Below are 15,246 nucleotides of genomic sequence, written 5' to 3'. Positions count from 1 at the left end.
ACAGTGGGCGGGGACTGGCCCACCCCTCCTTCAAGGCTTCTCAGTCCTTGCCGAGCACAGGAACCACGCTGGGTTATCTCCTCTGGGGGAGATTTGATTAGTCTGACATAGGTTTCTAATTAACCCTGACATCCTGCACACCCTTGGAGGGGCCTGTGAACCCAGGAAACCTTAATTCATATGCCACAGCGCCACCTACTGGTCAGTTAATATGGCCAAAGGCGGTAAACTCATCCCATCACTACAGGATTAGCCCCATTTCACAGATGGGCAAACAGAGCTTTTGCTCATCTCTTTTCCCAATTCATCTAATCATATATTAAATGCCAGGCACAATGCTAGGTGTTGGGGCTTTAAAGATGCTAAGTCCTCACTAGAGGGATTTACGGAACCAGTAGGGGAGAAAAACGACATATGTGACAAAAAAGGGTACAGTGGGGACACCAAAGGGAGGCAAACCATCTTGGGGAAGAAAAAGCTTCCCTGAGGAGGTGGTGGTGACACCGGACTGAGTTTTTGAAATCCAGGAGGGGTCTGGCAGGCTGATGGGGGCGGGTTGTGGGGGGTCATTTGATTCTAAATTCAGAACTATCCCACAAGCACAGCACAGTGTGTGCCAGGAAGGGCATCTTGGTGAGAAAATGTGGGTATGGCAAAGATCTTAGTGCGACCGGAGAAACAGCTGCACAGGGGTGGCGGGTGGGAGTGGGGGTGGGGGTGGAGAATGGCCCAGGATTCAGGCTCCAGCACAAAGCACAGTGTGGGCCATGGTCAGCCTCCTCCACTCCCACTGTGAAGACCTTTGTCTGCCATGGTAAGGAGTCTGAACACTATCTCCCCAACAAGGGGTCACATGAGGGTGTTAAGCCAGTGAATTATCTGATGTGTTTTAGAAAAGTAACCCTGTAGATTGAGGACAGGGTGAGCTGGGCATCGGGAAAATCATTTAAGAGATTATCACCGAAGCATGGATGCTAACTCTGAACTCCAGCAACGAAAGTGGGGAAAGAGGTCAGGGGAGACAGGAGGCAGGGAGGAGATGGATTCTGTGGGGCTGGGGGAACTGGAGGTGCAGGGCGAAGCGAGTGGGGTGACCAGCTGACTCCCAGGATCCTTGGCCATTCACGTACTGGAAATAATAAGGGAGCAGATTTGGAAGGTGAGGTTGTTCTTGACATGTTAGCCCTGTGGGACTCCCACATGTAGCTGTTCAAATATTCGTCAATGACGACCATTGACTTCAAAGTTTGCAGTCAGCGAAGAATTCCTTCAGGGGATGTAGGCCTTGGTTTTGTAATTCCTAAATAATGACACTATTCAAAGCTCCTTATTTGAGGTGCAAAAAGGCTGCATAATAAAGCAGCCAAAACCATGGTGCCTTTCAACAAGCCTTTAGTCTCGTGCTCATGGGCCTGCAGGTGGCTGTGGTTTGGCGGGGACCTCTGTTGCAGGGTGTGGGTCAGTGGGCGTGGCTTCAGGCAGAGGTCAGGTCTGTTTCACACACCTCTCATCCTTCATGATCCAGGGCCATGAGTATGATGCCCTCATCTTCATCTTCTTCTTCTTTTTAAATATATATTTTATTGATTTTTTTACAGAGAGTAAAGGAGAGGGATAGAAACACCGATAAGAGAGAAACATTGATCAGCTGCCTCCTGCACACTCCCCACTGGGGATGTGCCCACAACCAAGGTACATGCCCTTGACTGGAATCGAACCTGGGACCCTTCAGTCCGCAGGCCAACACTCTATCCACTGAGCCAAACCGGTTAGGGCCTCATCTTCTTCGTCTTCTTTTTTTAAATATATATTTTATTGATTTTTACAGAGAGGAAGGGAGAGGGATAGAGAGTTAGAAACATCGATGAGAGAGATCTATCAGCTGCCTCCTGCACACCCCCAACTGGGGATGTGCCCGCAACCGAGGTACATGCCCTTGACTGGAATCGAACCTGGGACCCTTCAGTCCGCAGGCTGATGCTCTATCCACTGAGCCAAACCGGTTAGGCAGGGCCTCATCTTCTTATGGTGAATAGCAAGAGTCCACAAGGGCTAGTGAAAATGCGCAATGCCTCGTAAGGCCTGGCTCCACACTTGTACGCTATGGCTAATGCCCAGCTTAAAAAATGTCATATGAATGGCTGAAGCCAACTGACATCAGTGGGACAACAATATACTACAGCCCGGCCAGTGTGACTCAGTGGTTGAGTGTCGACCTACGAACCAGGAGGTCACAGTTCAATTCCCAGTCAGGGCACGTGCCTGGGTTTTGGGCTCGATCCCCACTAGGGGGTGTGTAGGAGGCAGCAATTCTCTCTCATCATTGATGTTTCTATCTCTCTCCCTCTCACTTCCCTCTGAAGTCAATACAAAAATATATTTACAAATAGATACTACAGTCCTACATGCACTGCAAGGTCACATGGCAGATGGAATAAGGAATTGAAAACAATATTCAATCTACTACAGCCAGCCAAGCTCCTTACATTGTTTGCTCTTTTCTGTCTCTCTGTTTCCAGTCATTGGCTCAACTCAGCCTTAAATGCCCTCCTGGCCACCTGTTCTACCGGAAACTGTAGAGATCACTGGATTCAGATATATAATCTTGGATCCATTCCCAGACTTTCCCACTAGCTGTGTGATCTTGAAAAAGTCGTGTCACAGCCCTAGCCAGTTTTGCTCAGTGGATAGAGCATTGGCCTGGGGACTGAAGGGTCCGGGGTTCGATTCCGGTCAAGGGCACATGCCTGGGTTGCAGGCTCGATCCTCAGTAGGGGGTGTGCAGGAGGCAGCCGATCAATGATTCTCTCTCATTAGTGGTGTTTCTATCTCTCTCCTCCTCTCCCTTCCTCTCTGAAATCAATAAAAATATTTGAAAAGAAAAAGTCACATTACATCTGAGTCTACATCATCTACTAAAAACTTACCTCATAAGATTGTCATAAAGATTAAAAGGGATGCTGTATGTGATAAACCCTTGTCCTGTGTAAAGCACACTCTTAAAGAAACAGCTTAAGGCCCTTGCTGGCATGGCTCAGTGGATAGTGTTGTCTCATGCACTGAAGGGTCACAGGTTCGATTCCCAGTCAAGGACATGGTCAAGGGCATGTACCTGAGTTGCACGTTTAATCCTAGGTCTGGGGGCATGCAGGAGACAACCAATCGATGTGGCTCTCTCACATCAATGTTTCTTTCTCTCTCTCCCCCCCTCCCTCCCTTCTTTCCACTCTCTCTGAAAAAGCAATGGGAAAAACAAATATCCTTGGGTGAGGATTAAAAAAAAAAAAAAAAAGAACCAGTTTAAGTTCTCCCTCATCCACATAGTTTTAAATAATTATCATTTCTTCTTCTAAGTTGGCATCTAGGCAACTTCTCTCCATACAAGAGAAGTTCCTGGAGAGTTCTTTAGAAGTTCTGATCTGCCCTCCAGCCTTGTCGATTTCACTTCATTTCGAAGGTCTTGGTTTAAATTTCCCCAAGTGATTCTAATGTATTAGAGTCTCTAGCACATCACTTAACACCTGCTTGAATAGGTCACTATTTCATGCGTGAAAAGACTTAGATGTGAGTCCTGGTTTTTATTATCTGCAACTTGAGAATGTACTTCTACGCCTCGTTTCCCTCATGGGTGAGTCAGGGATACTCTCATCTCTAAGACACAGGTGTGGTGACATTTCAATGAGGTAAGGCCGTTAGGGCAGGTGGCACAGTGCCTGGCACAGTAGCGAGCTGCAGTGTTACTCTGTCTTACTCAGACTCTATGAAATAGTTCTACAGCTCCCAGCACAGCACGAGTCCCTAGCAGGTGTTTTACTGCATAAACACACCAGGATGTGTGGATGGAAGTTGGTGTAGTGAGAGCACTGGCTGCTTCTCACAGATAATGTTCTGAAAACTCCCCACGGGTGTGACCAAGCACACACACACGCCCTGTTTCCACATAAACATGGGCTCACGGGCACGTGAGTGACACATCAAGTGCCAGGCTTCTAGCGTGAAGTCGGTTGTAAGGCAGGATGTCGAGCCCAGTGACAGGCAGTCACTTCAGGAGGAACGGAGGCTTCTCTCTCCAGCCAGGCCGGCACTGCAGGGAGGGGACACAACGCCTGTACCTACTGCCCCTCGGTTTCCACATTCTGTTTTACACTTGGTAACACACCAATCAACGGTTTTACGTGTGATGTTGTCTTTTGTGATGGCAAACACATACAGATGAAGAATATTTCACGGACATGGTAAGAGTAATTAAAGTGTCTGTTTATTCGTTTATAAACCTGGTAATATGAAAAGAAAAACTTAATTGAAGTCCGGCTTGATAGAAATACAGTGCACAACGTTGATACCGTGTTCATGGAGGCAGAAAGGCTCGGTCACCCTGTGCCTGTTACCAGGGCCCTTGAGAGAAGATCCCCTTTACCTAAGTGCCTCAGATGGCTTCAGGACCACATGCTAACGCTACACACCAAAGGGACAGGAAGGGGCGGGACAGACTGCACAGTTATAGATGCGGATAGTGAGCTAATGCACTTGACAGTCATTGCAGTGGCGCTTTGACACATCCTGAGAGTTGACCGGAGAGGAAGGTGTGAGTGTGCTGCTGGGGCACCTCACTGAGACGAGCTGGGGCAGCCTCTACCCACACCCACCTGCTCTGGGCAAGGAGAGGTGAGCGGGTGAAGGAGCCCTCAGCCTGAAATGGAGTTACCTTTGCCTCTCTCCTGTCTCCACCCACCACAGGACACTCTGGAGTGTAAGGCATGAGAACTGGCGTGGAGAAAAGATGTGCTCCAAGCCCCAGTTCTTGGTGTGCAAAGGGATTCCTGGCTTAGATCTTTTGAAACAGGTGCTAAAAATATCCTTCCCACCTCTCCTAATTTCTGTCCTTGAGAGGCAGGAAAACAAGAAGGGTTGCAAAGGATAAAAATAGCTGCGTCTAAATATCACGGGAAAAATGGCCCATGAGAAATGCGTAATTCTTCAAGGGATGCTCTGCTCTGAGAAGTCTAGAATCTCACAAGGAATTACTAACGTTTTATGGAAAAAGGAAGGCCGAAAACGTAAACACACTTAATGCTCTTAACACAGTGCACTGGTTATGAGAGTCTACCAGAGTAGACTAACAAGTCAGGCTAACAAGTCAACAGTGACAATGAAAGACGTTTAGGACTTAGCTTTTTTTTTACTTAGCATTTCAAAGTGGAGGCCAAAATTGGCGATGGGTGAGGAAGAAAGCACATTGACTATCAACACATTAAATACCATTTTGATGCTCATTTCCTATAGACAACTAGTTTTCTCCCAAATTCTTATGTCTGGAAATGGCATGAGCCAGATGGCTCATTAAAAAAACAACAACATAAAAACTTGTGAAGTTTTTCTCCTGAAAGAGCCACTTCTGGGCACCAGGAATGGCTCCCTCAAGAATATACCTCAGATTCATTAGTCTGTCCCCTCTTCTTTTCTGGGGCAGAGTTTTGGGCTAAATGACTCCAAGCTTTAAGCCTTTAGCTAAAATATTAAGGTATTTATCTAAGACAGAAGCCCAGAATGGCTTGAACTTTTCATGAAGCAGAATTAGCAAGAGGCAGAGTTACTGTTCTCAGGCAGCCAGACCTCATGTGGGCTGTCTTGTGTGAGTTAATTGGCAAGTGTGTGGTGTATAAAGTATGCAGGTTGCCCTAGCCGGTTTTGCTCAGTGGATAGAGCATCGGCCTGCGGACCAGAAGGTCCCGGGTTTGATTCTGGTCAAGGGCATGTACCTTGGTTGCAGGCTCTTCCCTAGCCCCAGAGTGCATGCAAGAGGCAACCAATCAATGTGTTTTTTTCACATTGATATTTCTCTGTCTTTCCCTCTCTCTTCTACTCTCTCTAAAAAAGATCAATGGAAGCCCTAGCTGGTTTAGCTCAGTGGATAGAGCGTTGACCTGCTGACTGAAGGGTCCCTGCTTCGATTTTGGTCAAGGGCACATGCCTGGGTCATGGGCTTTATCCCCAGTGGGGGGCGTGCAGGAGGCAGCTGGTGAATGATTCTCTCTCATCATTGATGTTTTATCTCTCCCTTTCCCTTCCTCTCTGAAATCAATAAAAATATATTTTGAAAAATAAGAAAGATCAATGGAAAAATATCCTCAGATGAGGATTAATAACAGCAAAAATAAAGTATGCAGGTTGTGGGCTGGTATGGTGACACAGGGGTCCCTGGAACTTTACTGACAGTCCGTAAAGGTGGAAGCCCTTGTTTCTTGTGCACTGCTGCACCCCCTCACTGAGCAGAGTGCCTGGGGTAAAACAAGAGGCCATCGATAAAACAAGGCTGGCTTGTGTGCCCTGGCCAATGTCGCTCAGTTAGTTGAGCATCGTCCCATGCACCAAGAGGCCATTGGTTCCATTTGTGCTCAGGGCATATGCCCGGGCTGCAGGTTCGACCCCTGGTAGTGGGCATGCAGGAGACAGCCTACCCATGTTTCTCTCAATCTCTCTTTTTCCCCTCTCTTCCTCCCTCTCTTAAAAAAAATCTATATATATAAAAGGCTAACATGCAAAGTGTCCTCTCGGGAGTTCAGCTGGGAGATTGGGAGTTCGATCGCTCATTATGACGTGTGCTGACCACCAGGGGGTGGCGTGGAATGAAGGAAGACCCTAGCTCAGGGGTGGGCAAACTTTTTTGACTCGAGGGCCACAATGGGTTCTTAAACTGGACCGGAGGGCCGGAACAAAAGCATGGATGGAGTGTTTGTGTGAACTAATATAAATTCAAAGTAAACATCATTACATAAAAGGGTACGGTCTTTTTTTTTTTAGTTTTATTCATTTCAAATGGGCCATATCCAGCCCGCGGGCCGTAGTTTGCCCACGGCTGCCCTAGCTGGTGGCCAGGGGACCCGATAAGCCCTGATTGCCGGCCAGGCCTAGGGACCCTACCTATGCACAAATTTCGTGCATCGGGCCTCTAATATATATATATGTTACACATATATATGTATACATACATATGTATATATGTATATATAAACTATATATTATATATGTAAATATAAATAATAATAAAATCATAATATGCTAATTAGACTGGACATCCTTCCAGATGACCTTTGGGACCAAGCCACGGCAGCGGGGGCCACGAGGCAGCTGCCTTGGCGGCAGGGGCCAAGCCCCTAGCACGAATTTTGTGCATCAGGCCTCTAGTATATATATAATCTATATTGGCTGTTGTGGTGAGATGGGCTTGAATCCAAGAAATGGAACAGGAGGGTGTGGCCCAACACTCAGGGGCGGCTATACCATTAGATTGCTTTCCATGCAAAGGAAGTTTTACTGAACAATGTGCCAAACACTATTCTAAGTGCTGAGATTAAGGTTTGGTGTGACAGGGCAGGGCGTGCAACTAGTTGGTAAGGCAGTCAACAAACACTTTCCATAGTGATGAACTCTATAAAGGAAAGAAAACAGGGCGATGTGATGGTAAGGGGTGGGGGCGGGGGGCTTCTAAGATGACAGAGTGAATGACCCCTCTTTCCCAGGCTAGAAAGGAGCAGAGTAAGACCCTGCCTCCCAGGTGGAGCAGGGCAGCAGGCAGGATTTGTTTGATTGGTTGACTTATAAATATATTTTTATTTATTTCAGAGAGGGAGAGGGAGAGAGAGAAACATCATTGATTGGCTGTCTCCTGCATACCCCCTACTGGGGACCAAGCCCGCAATCAGGGCATGTGCCCTTGACCGGAATCGAACCTCGGGGATCCTTCAGTCGCAGGCAGCAGTCTTGCCCAGGAAAACCTGAATGATGCCAAGAAACAAAGTGACTGTCAGTACAAGAAGCCTTTTTACGCCCTGAACTAGAGTGGCTTTCAGCTGAGGCTGCGGTCCCTCCCTGGGCCAGACCTATACACACCCTCGAGGGTGGAGAGAACCCCGCCACCTCGGCGTCCGGGTTGCACTTGCAGAAATTAACAGCGTCTGAGGCTGCGGTTCCAAAGGGGCCTGGAGAGGAGACGCCGCCAAACCGCCTTCACCTGGGCTGAGGCAGAGGCCGGGCACAGCGAGGCCCAACAGGCCCACGTGCAGGGGCGGGGCCGCGGCGGTGACGTCATGGCGCGCGTGCGCGGGGGAGGTCACGCGCGGCGTCCCCTCGCTCGGGGCCGTAAAGCGCGGAAGGTCGCGGCCCGCTTCCCAGGAGCCCCTCACGCCCTCTGCCCCACCCCCTCCCGTTCCCGGCCCCCCACCCCCTTCCCGGCCCCGAACCGGTGACCGTGGAGGCCGCTGTCGGTCCCCCGCCGGGTGCTGCTGAGCGCGGAGCCCGTGGGGCCCGTGAGGTGAGGAGACAGCGGCGGGCGCTCTGACGTCCCCGTCCGCGCGGCCTGAGCCCCCGGGACCCTGGCGCCCCTCTTTCCGCTCTGGTCTGGCTCAGGGCCGTTCCCCGCGGCCCCTCGTTTCCCGTCGGTTCTGCCGGGTTCTCCCGGGAAGCCGCGGGCCCGGGCGAGAGTGGTCCGCCTGGTCTCGCTCGGTCTCCGCGGCGGTGCTCGGGCCGGCGGAGCTTGTCCCGGCCTCGGGGACCCGGCAGCGGCTGCCGCGCACCCGCTCTCCGCGTGCGGGGTGACCTCGCTGCTGGCTCCCCGCCTCGGGCTCGCACAGCCCCGCAGCGCAGAGGAGGCGTCCCGCCCGGTCTCCCCGCTGCAGGTGGCGGCGTGGTCCCGCGTGGGACGTGCGGTCCCCTGGGCTTGGCTCGCAGGTCGGACTCCGCCGCGCCCCGCGGGGCAGGCACCTGGGGACGCCGAGGCCGGGCGGCGGCTCCTGTCGGCCCTCGGGTCTGATGCGGGTGGCACTCGGGTTTGATCCCCGAATCTGCAAGTCCATGTTGCCCAGGCCTGTGAGCCCGGCGCTGAGGAGGCAGCGGGGCTCGGAGGTGGGGTGAGGCGGCCCAAGGGGCACCCTTTTCCGGTGCCAGGGATTTATACTCATTTCTTAAACGTGCCTGATCACCTGGCACACTCGTTTGAAGAAAACAGCATCCTGTACCAGGAGGCTCAGACCCCCCAGAAGGGGAGCGGGGGTGTGTGTGAGTGTGAGTGAGTGTGTGAAGGAGTGTCCCAGGCGGCTCCTGTGCGGAGGCAGGTGTGGGAAATGCTCCCCGGGCCTCCGGGGGGCCCGCAGCGCCGTGTACGCGAGGCTGTGTCCCAGGAACAGCTCCGGGGGTTGGAGCTCCCTGGCTCCTCTGGCTCTTGTTGGTGTGAGCAGATCTGAACCAGCCCAGCACTGAAGTTGTTTAGCCTTTGACATCTTACGTGTCTTCTCTACTGGCTTTCCCTCCTTTGCTATCAATCTTTGCTTTGCTTTTGCTACCAAACCTACTAGAATAGACTCTCTAGTTCCTTCTATTCCTTCATTGTTTGTATCTATTTTGAATCTGTCTTCATTCCTTCCTTCCTCCCTCCTTTCTTCCCTTTCTTCCTTTCTCCCCCTTGCATTTTACTGACTCTGTTGAAGGTCATGATGAACTCATTTGTTAATATGTTTCTTCTGTCATCTTTGCAATTCTCTTTTCTCTGTTGGGGATGTGTCATGTGGTTCTGTCCTTGTAGCTACCCTTCTTTACTCTAATTTTATTCTTTTTTAAAAAATATATATTTCTTTATTGATTTCAGAGAGGAAGGGAGAAGGAGAGAGAGAGAGAAACATCAATGATGAGAGAGAATCATTGATTGGCTGCCTCCTGCACGCCCCTGGGGATCAAACCCGCAATCCAGGCATGTGCCCTTGGCCGGAATGGAACCTGGGACCCTTCAATCCGCAGGCTGATGCTCTATCCACTGAGCCAAGCCAGCTAGGGCATCATTTTATTCTTTTTAAAATATGTATGTTTTTATTCATTTCAAAGAAAGGAAGTGAGAGGGAAGGAGGGATAGAAACATCAATGATGAGAGAGAATCATTGATAGGTTGCCTCCTGCACGCTTTCTACTGGGGATTGAATCTGTAAACTGGGCAGGTTCCCAGACAGGAAAGTGAACCTAGACCTCTTGCTCCATGGGTCCACACTCAACCACTGAACCACACTGGCTGAATTAATTTAATTTAATTTTTTTTTTATTGCTTAAAGTATTACAAAGGGTATTACATATGTATCCATTTTATCCACCCACCCTAGACAGTCCCCTAGCCTCCCCTATCACCCAGTGTCTTATGTCCATTGGTTATGCTTATATGCATGCATACAAGTCCTTTAGTTGATCTCTTACCCCCCTACCTCCTGCCCCCCAACCCTCCCCGGCCTTCCCGCTGCAGCTCGACAATCTGTTTGAGGCAGCTCTGCCTCTTTATCTGTTATTGTTCAAAAGTTTATAATGGTCTCTATTATCCATGAATGAGTGAGATCATGTGGTATTTTTCCTTAATTGACTGGCTTATTTCACTTAGCATAATGCTCTCCAGTTCCATCCATGCCGTTGCAAATGGTAAGAGTTCCTTCCTTTTTAGAGCAGCATAGTATTCCATCGTGTAGATGTACCACAGTTTTCTAATCCATTCATCTACTGATGGGCACTTAGGCTGTTTCCAGATCTTAGCTATGGTGAATTGTGCTGCTGTGAACATAGGGGTGCATATATCCTTTCTGATTGGTGTTTCTGGTTTCTTGGGATATATTCCTAGAAGTGGGATCACAGGGTCAAATGGGAGTTCCATTTTCAGTTTTTTGAGGAAACTCCATACTGTCTTCCATAGTGGCTGCACCAGTCTGCATTCCCACCAGCAGTGCACAAGTGTTCCTTTTTCTCCACATCCTCTCCAGCACTTGTTGTTTGTTGATTTGTTGATGATAGCCATTCTGACAGGTGTGAGATGGTACCTCATTGTTGTTTTGATTTGCATCTCTCGGATGATTAGTGACTTTGAGCATGTTTTCATATGTCTCTTGGCTTTCTGAATGTCCTCTTTTGAAAGGTGTCTATTTAGGTCCATGCCCATTTTTTGATTGGATTGTTTATCTTCCTTTTGTTAAGTTGTATGAGTTCCCTGTAAATTTTGGAGATTAGGCCCTTATCAGATATGACATTGGCAAATATGTTTTCCCACACAGTGGGTTTTCTCGTTGTTTTGTTGATGGTTTCTTTTGCTGTGCAGAAGCTTTTTATTTTGATGTAGTCCCATTTGTTCATTTTCTCTTTAGTTTCAAGTGCCCTAGGAGCTGTATCAGTGAAGCAATTGCTTCGGCATATGTCTGAGATTTTGTTGCCTTTGGATTCTTCTAGTATTTTTATGGTTTCCTGTCGTACATTTAAGTCCTTTATCCATTTTGAGTTTATTTTTGTGTATGGTGTAAGTTGGTGGTCTAGTTTCATTTTCTTGCATATATCTGTCCAATTTTCCCAACACCATTTATTGAAGAGACTATCTTGGCTCCATTGTATGTTCTTGCCTCCTTTGTCAAATATTAATTGAGCATATTGGTTCGGGCTGTTCAGTTTTCTTCTTGTCATTGATTTCCAGTTTTATACCATTGTGGTGAGAGAAAATGCTTGGTGATTTCAATCATCTTAAATTTATGGATACTTGTTGTGTGGTCTATCCTAGAAAATGTTTCATGTGCACTTGAAAAGAATGTCTGTTCTGCTGCTTTTGGGTGAATTGTCCTAAAAATATCAATCATGTCTACCTGGTCTAATGTGTCATTTAAGGCTACGGTGTCCTTGTTAATTTTCTACCTGGACGACTATCCATTGATATTAATGGGGTGTTAAATCCCTATTATGACTGCATTACTGTCTGTCTTTCTCTTTATATCTGTGAATATTTGTTTTATATATTTAAATACACACACACACACACACACACTAGTGGCCTGGTGTACGAATTCATGCACATTGAAAGGAAATTAATTAGAAAAAATACTTTAATATCGCTATTTGCCCTTTCTCTATAATAGAAGTGTCAACCAAATTCACAATGACAGATGGAAACGCATGCGTGAGTCAACTTAGCCTTTTACATATGTAGAATAAACTTGCTTAATTATACCTGCTTTGTGATGTAGCTTAACTATTTCCAGCCCAGTGAAGCACCCCAACTTCTCTTTCAGGTAATTGTCAGCAACACGCAGTAAATATCAACATGAAGCAGATTATTATTGTAGATCACGCAGGCAGAACAAAGGGTAAAATATTTAACTGCAGCAGTGTTTGACTATGTTCTGTGTAGTGAGAAAAGCTAAAGTCATTTTCAAGGTCCATCATTTCTTACTTCTTTTCATTCGGGTCAAGTTTCTGAACTTTCTAAATCTTTGTTTTCCGGCTCATGAAAAGAAAATAGGATTTCACTGAGTCTCCTATCTAGCTACTCCAGGATTTCTGTGAGGATCAAATGAGATGAGGTGTGGGAAAATGCTACACAGACATTTGGTTAAAGTGTGAAATGTTTGCACCTGGCTATAAAGCAAGTCATGTTCCTGGGCTGAAGAAACTGCAAGGAGGCTAGTCGTTGCTAGAGAGAGGAAGCCGGGCGTTGCTATGTGACATCATTAATAGGCGTCCATTTCCCGGCTGGGCTGGGCTGTGGGCTGCATCTTGTGCCATGGGTCTCGGCAGCGTCGGCTGCGATTTGGTGGACTGTCACTCTGGGATGTTGGTGGGGCCTGTGTCTCACCTGGGGGAAGCCGAGTGTTGCTTCATGGGCGCCAGGTCCACGGTGCCGTTTCTTTGTAAATGGCCAGTGCATGTCATGGCAGCTCCTGCATTGAGCGTTTGTGCCCTGGTGGTCAGTGTGCATCATAGCAACCGGTCGGACGGTTGGACACTTAGCATATTAGCCTTTTATATATGTAGATATATACACACGCACACACACACACACACACACACACATTGGGTGTGTAGATGTTTATGAGTTATAACTATTATTAGATTGATCCCTTTATCATTATGGAATGCCCTTCTTTGTCTCTTGTTACATTCCTTGTTTGAAAGTCTATTTTGCCCAGCTGGTATGGCTCAGTGATTGAGCATAGACCCTTGAACCAGAAGGTCACAGTTCAATTTCCAGTCAGAGCACATGCCCAGGGTTGCAGGCTCGATCCCCAGTAGGGGGTGTGCAGGAGGCAGCATATCAATGATTCTCTCTCATCACTAATGTTTCTATCTCTCTCCCTCTCCCTTCCTCTTTGAAATAAATAAAAACATTTTTTAAAAAGAAAGTCTATTTTGCCCAATATAAGTATTGGTACCTCAGCTTTGGTACCAATTACCTGAAAGAGAAGTTGGGGTGCTTCACTGAGCTGGAAATAGTTAAGCTACATCACAAAGGAGGTCTAATTAAGCAAGTTTATTCTACATATGTAAAAGTCTAAGTTGACTCACGCATGCGTTTCCATCTGTCATTGTGAATTTGGTTGACACTTCTATTATAGAGAAAGGGCAAATAGCGACATTAAAGTATTTTGGATTCCTTTCTCTTTATTTCTTGTACTAGAGGCCTGGTGCACAAAATTCGTGCATGGGTAGGGTCCCTAGGCCTGGCCAGCGATCAGGGCCAAGCAGGTTCTCTGCCTCCCCGCCTCTTCCTTCCCTTGCCACCCGCACACCGCCACCACACAGTTCCCCTCTTCTCCACGCCACCTTCTTCCCTCGCTTCTTCAGCACCATCCGCCACTGGTCGCCTGCCATGTTCCATGCCGCCCCCTGGTGGTCAGCGCAAGTCATAGCGAGCAATTGAACTCCCATTTTCCGGGTCTAACTCCCCAGGGGACACTTTACATATTAGCTACACACACACACACACACACACACACACACATACACACATACACACATACATACATATACACACACAGATAGATAGATAGATAGATAGATACATAGATATAGATAGACAGACGAGAGGCCTGGTGCGCTCGGGGGGAGGGGGTTCCCTCAGCCCAACCTGTGCCCTCTTGCAGTCCGGGAGCCCTCAGGGGATGTCCGACTGACATGGAGGCGGGAGAGGCTCCCACCACCGCCACTGTGCTCGCCAGCCATGAGCCCTTCCTACACTTCCTACTTTTACCTTTATATTTTATAGTTGGTTGATGGATTGCTTTTACTAAATGTTTGCCTTTTTCAGTAAGCATTTTTCTGTGCTATATTTTCTTATTCATATTTTTTATCTTTTCTACTTACAGAGGTATATTTAACACTTCTGGTAATGCTGGTAAAGTAGTGAGCTCCTTTACCTTTATCTTCTCTAGGAAACTTTTTCCTATTCTAAATGATAGTCTTGCTGGGTGGGGTAATCTTGGTTGTAGGTCTTTGCTTTTTTTCATCCCTTTGGTTGTTTTGTGCCAATCCCTTCTGGCCTGCTAAGTTTCTGTTGAGAAATCAGCTGATAGTCTTATGGAAACTCCCTGGCACGTAACCAACTACTTTTCTCTTGCTACTTTCAAATTTATTTGTTTTTAACCTTTGGTATTTTAATTATGATGTGTCTTGATTTGGGCCTGTTTGGGTTCATCTTGTTTGGAACTCTTTGCACTTCGTGGACTTGTATGTCTATTTCCTTCACCAGGTTAGGGAACTTTTCTGTCATTAGTTTTTCAAATAGGTTTTCAATTTCTTTCTCTCTCTCTCCTGTTCTGGCACCCCCATGATGAGACTGTTGGTACACGTGAAGTGGCCCCAGATTATAGCTTACAGGGAGACTAGCTGTATGGAGAAGCGGCTATCTTGAGACAGTTTCACAGGGACCATGGATGGGAGGCATGGTGGCCAAAATAATTAGTCCCCAGTTGGATGGGATTTCTCTTAGGACACTGTCTCAGTTCTGGGAGTCCTCTCTGATGGATGGGTGTCAACATCTTGGCCTTAGACAGTTTGGGCTGATGTGGAGCCGACTGTGGGTGCTGAGGCTGGTATGGAAGGTGATGGTGGTGAGTTTACTAGCCATGTGCTGCCCTGATGTCCACTTGTTTGCACCCTGTCATCTTACATCCTCATCTTATACCTCAATGATTGCATAGTCCGCCAGCGGGTCTTACTTCAATTCTGTTTTGCAGTTCTGTTCAAACCTTGCCTTGTCCCATTCAGCCTGTAGCAATCCATTACGGTAGAGTGGGCCAAGTCGGACAAGCATCCAGAGTCTTCCGTGGTCTGGGTCCACCTGACTTCAGTCCCTGCTACCAGCACTCAGAGACCAAGGCCTCCAAGCCTGGTCCCTTACTCTCATCCGCAAGTACCCGTGGTCGGACTTGGCTGTAACAATTGTGTGTGCTTCTTGTCGCTCTTTGT

General features: G+C 47.8%; 1 protein-coding gene across 3 annotated transcripts in view; it reads left to right on the top strand.

The window, feature by feature from the left end:
* Nucleotides 1–8,171: 8,171 nt before the first annotated feature.
* Nucleotides 8,172–15,246, top strand: part of PDPR (pyruvate dehydrogenase phosphatase regulatory subunit) — a 38,285-nt gene continuing 31,210 nt past the window's right edge. For 2 of the 3 annotated variants that reach the window (XM_059667463.1, XM_059667462.1), the window contains exon 1: nt 8,177–8,311. The gene's annotated coding sequence lies outside the window, so the exon portion shown is untranslated. Of the gene's footprint in view, nt 8,312–15,246 lie in introns of all 3 variants that reach the window. The other variant, XM_059667464.1, reaches the window with a different exon arrangement.

The sequence above is a fragment of the Myotis daubentonii genome, chromosome 15 (assembly GCF_963259705.1).
Source record: "Myotis daubentonii chromosome 15, mMyoDau2.1, whole genome shotgun sequence".
Classification (NCBI taxonomy): Eukaryota; Metazoa; Chordata; class Mammalia; order Chiroptera; family Vespertilionidae; genus Myotis; species Myotis daubentonii.
Note: the sequence above shows the minus strand (reverse complement) of the source record. Positions and strands in the feature narration are given on the sequence as shown.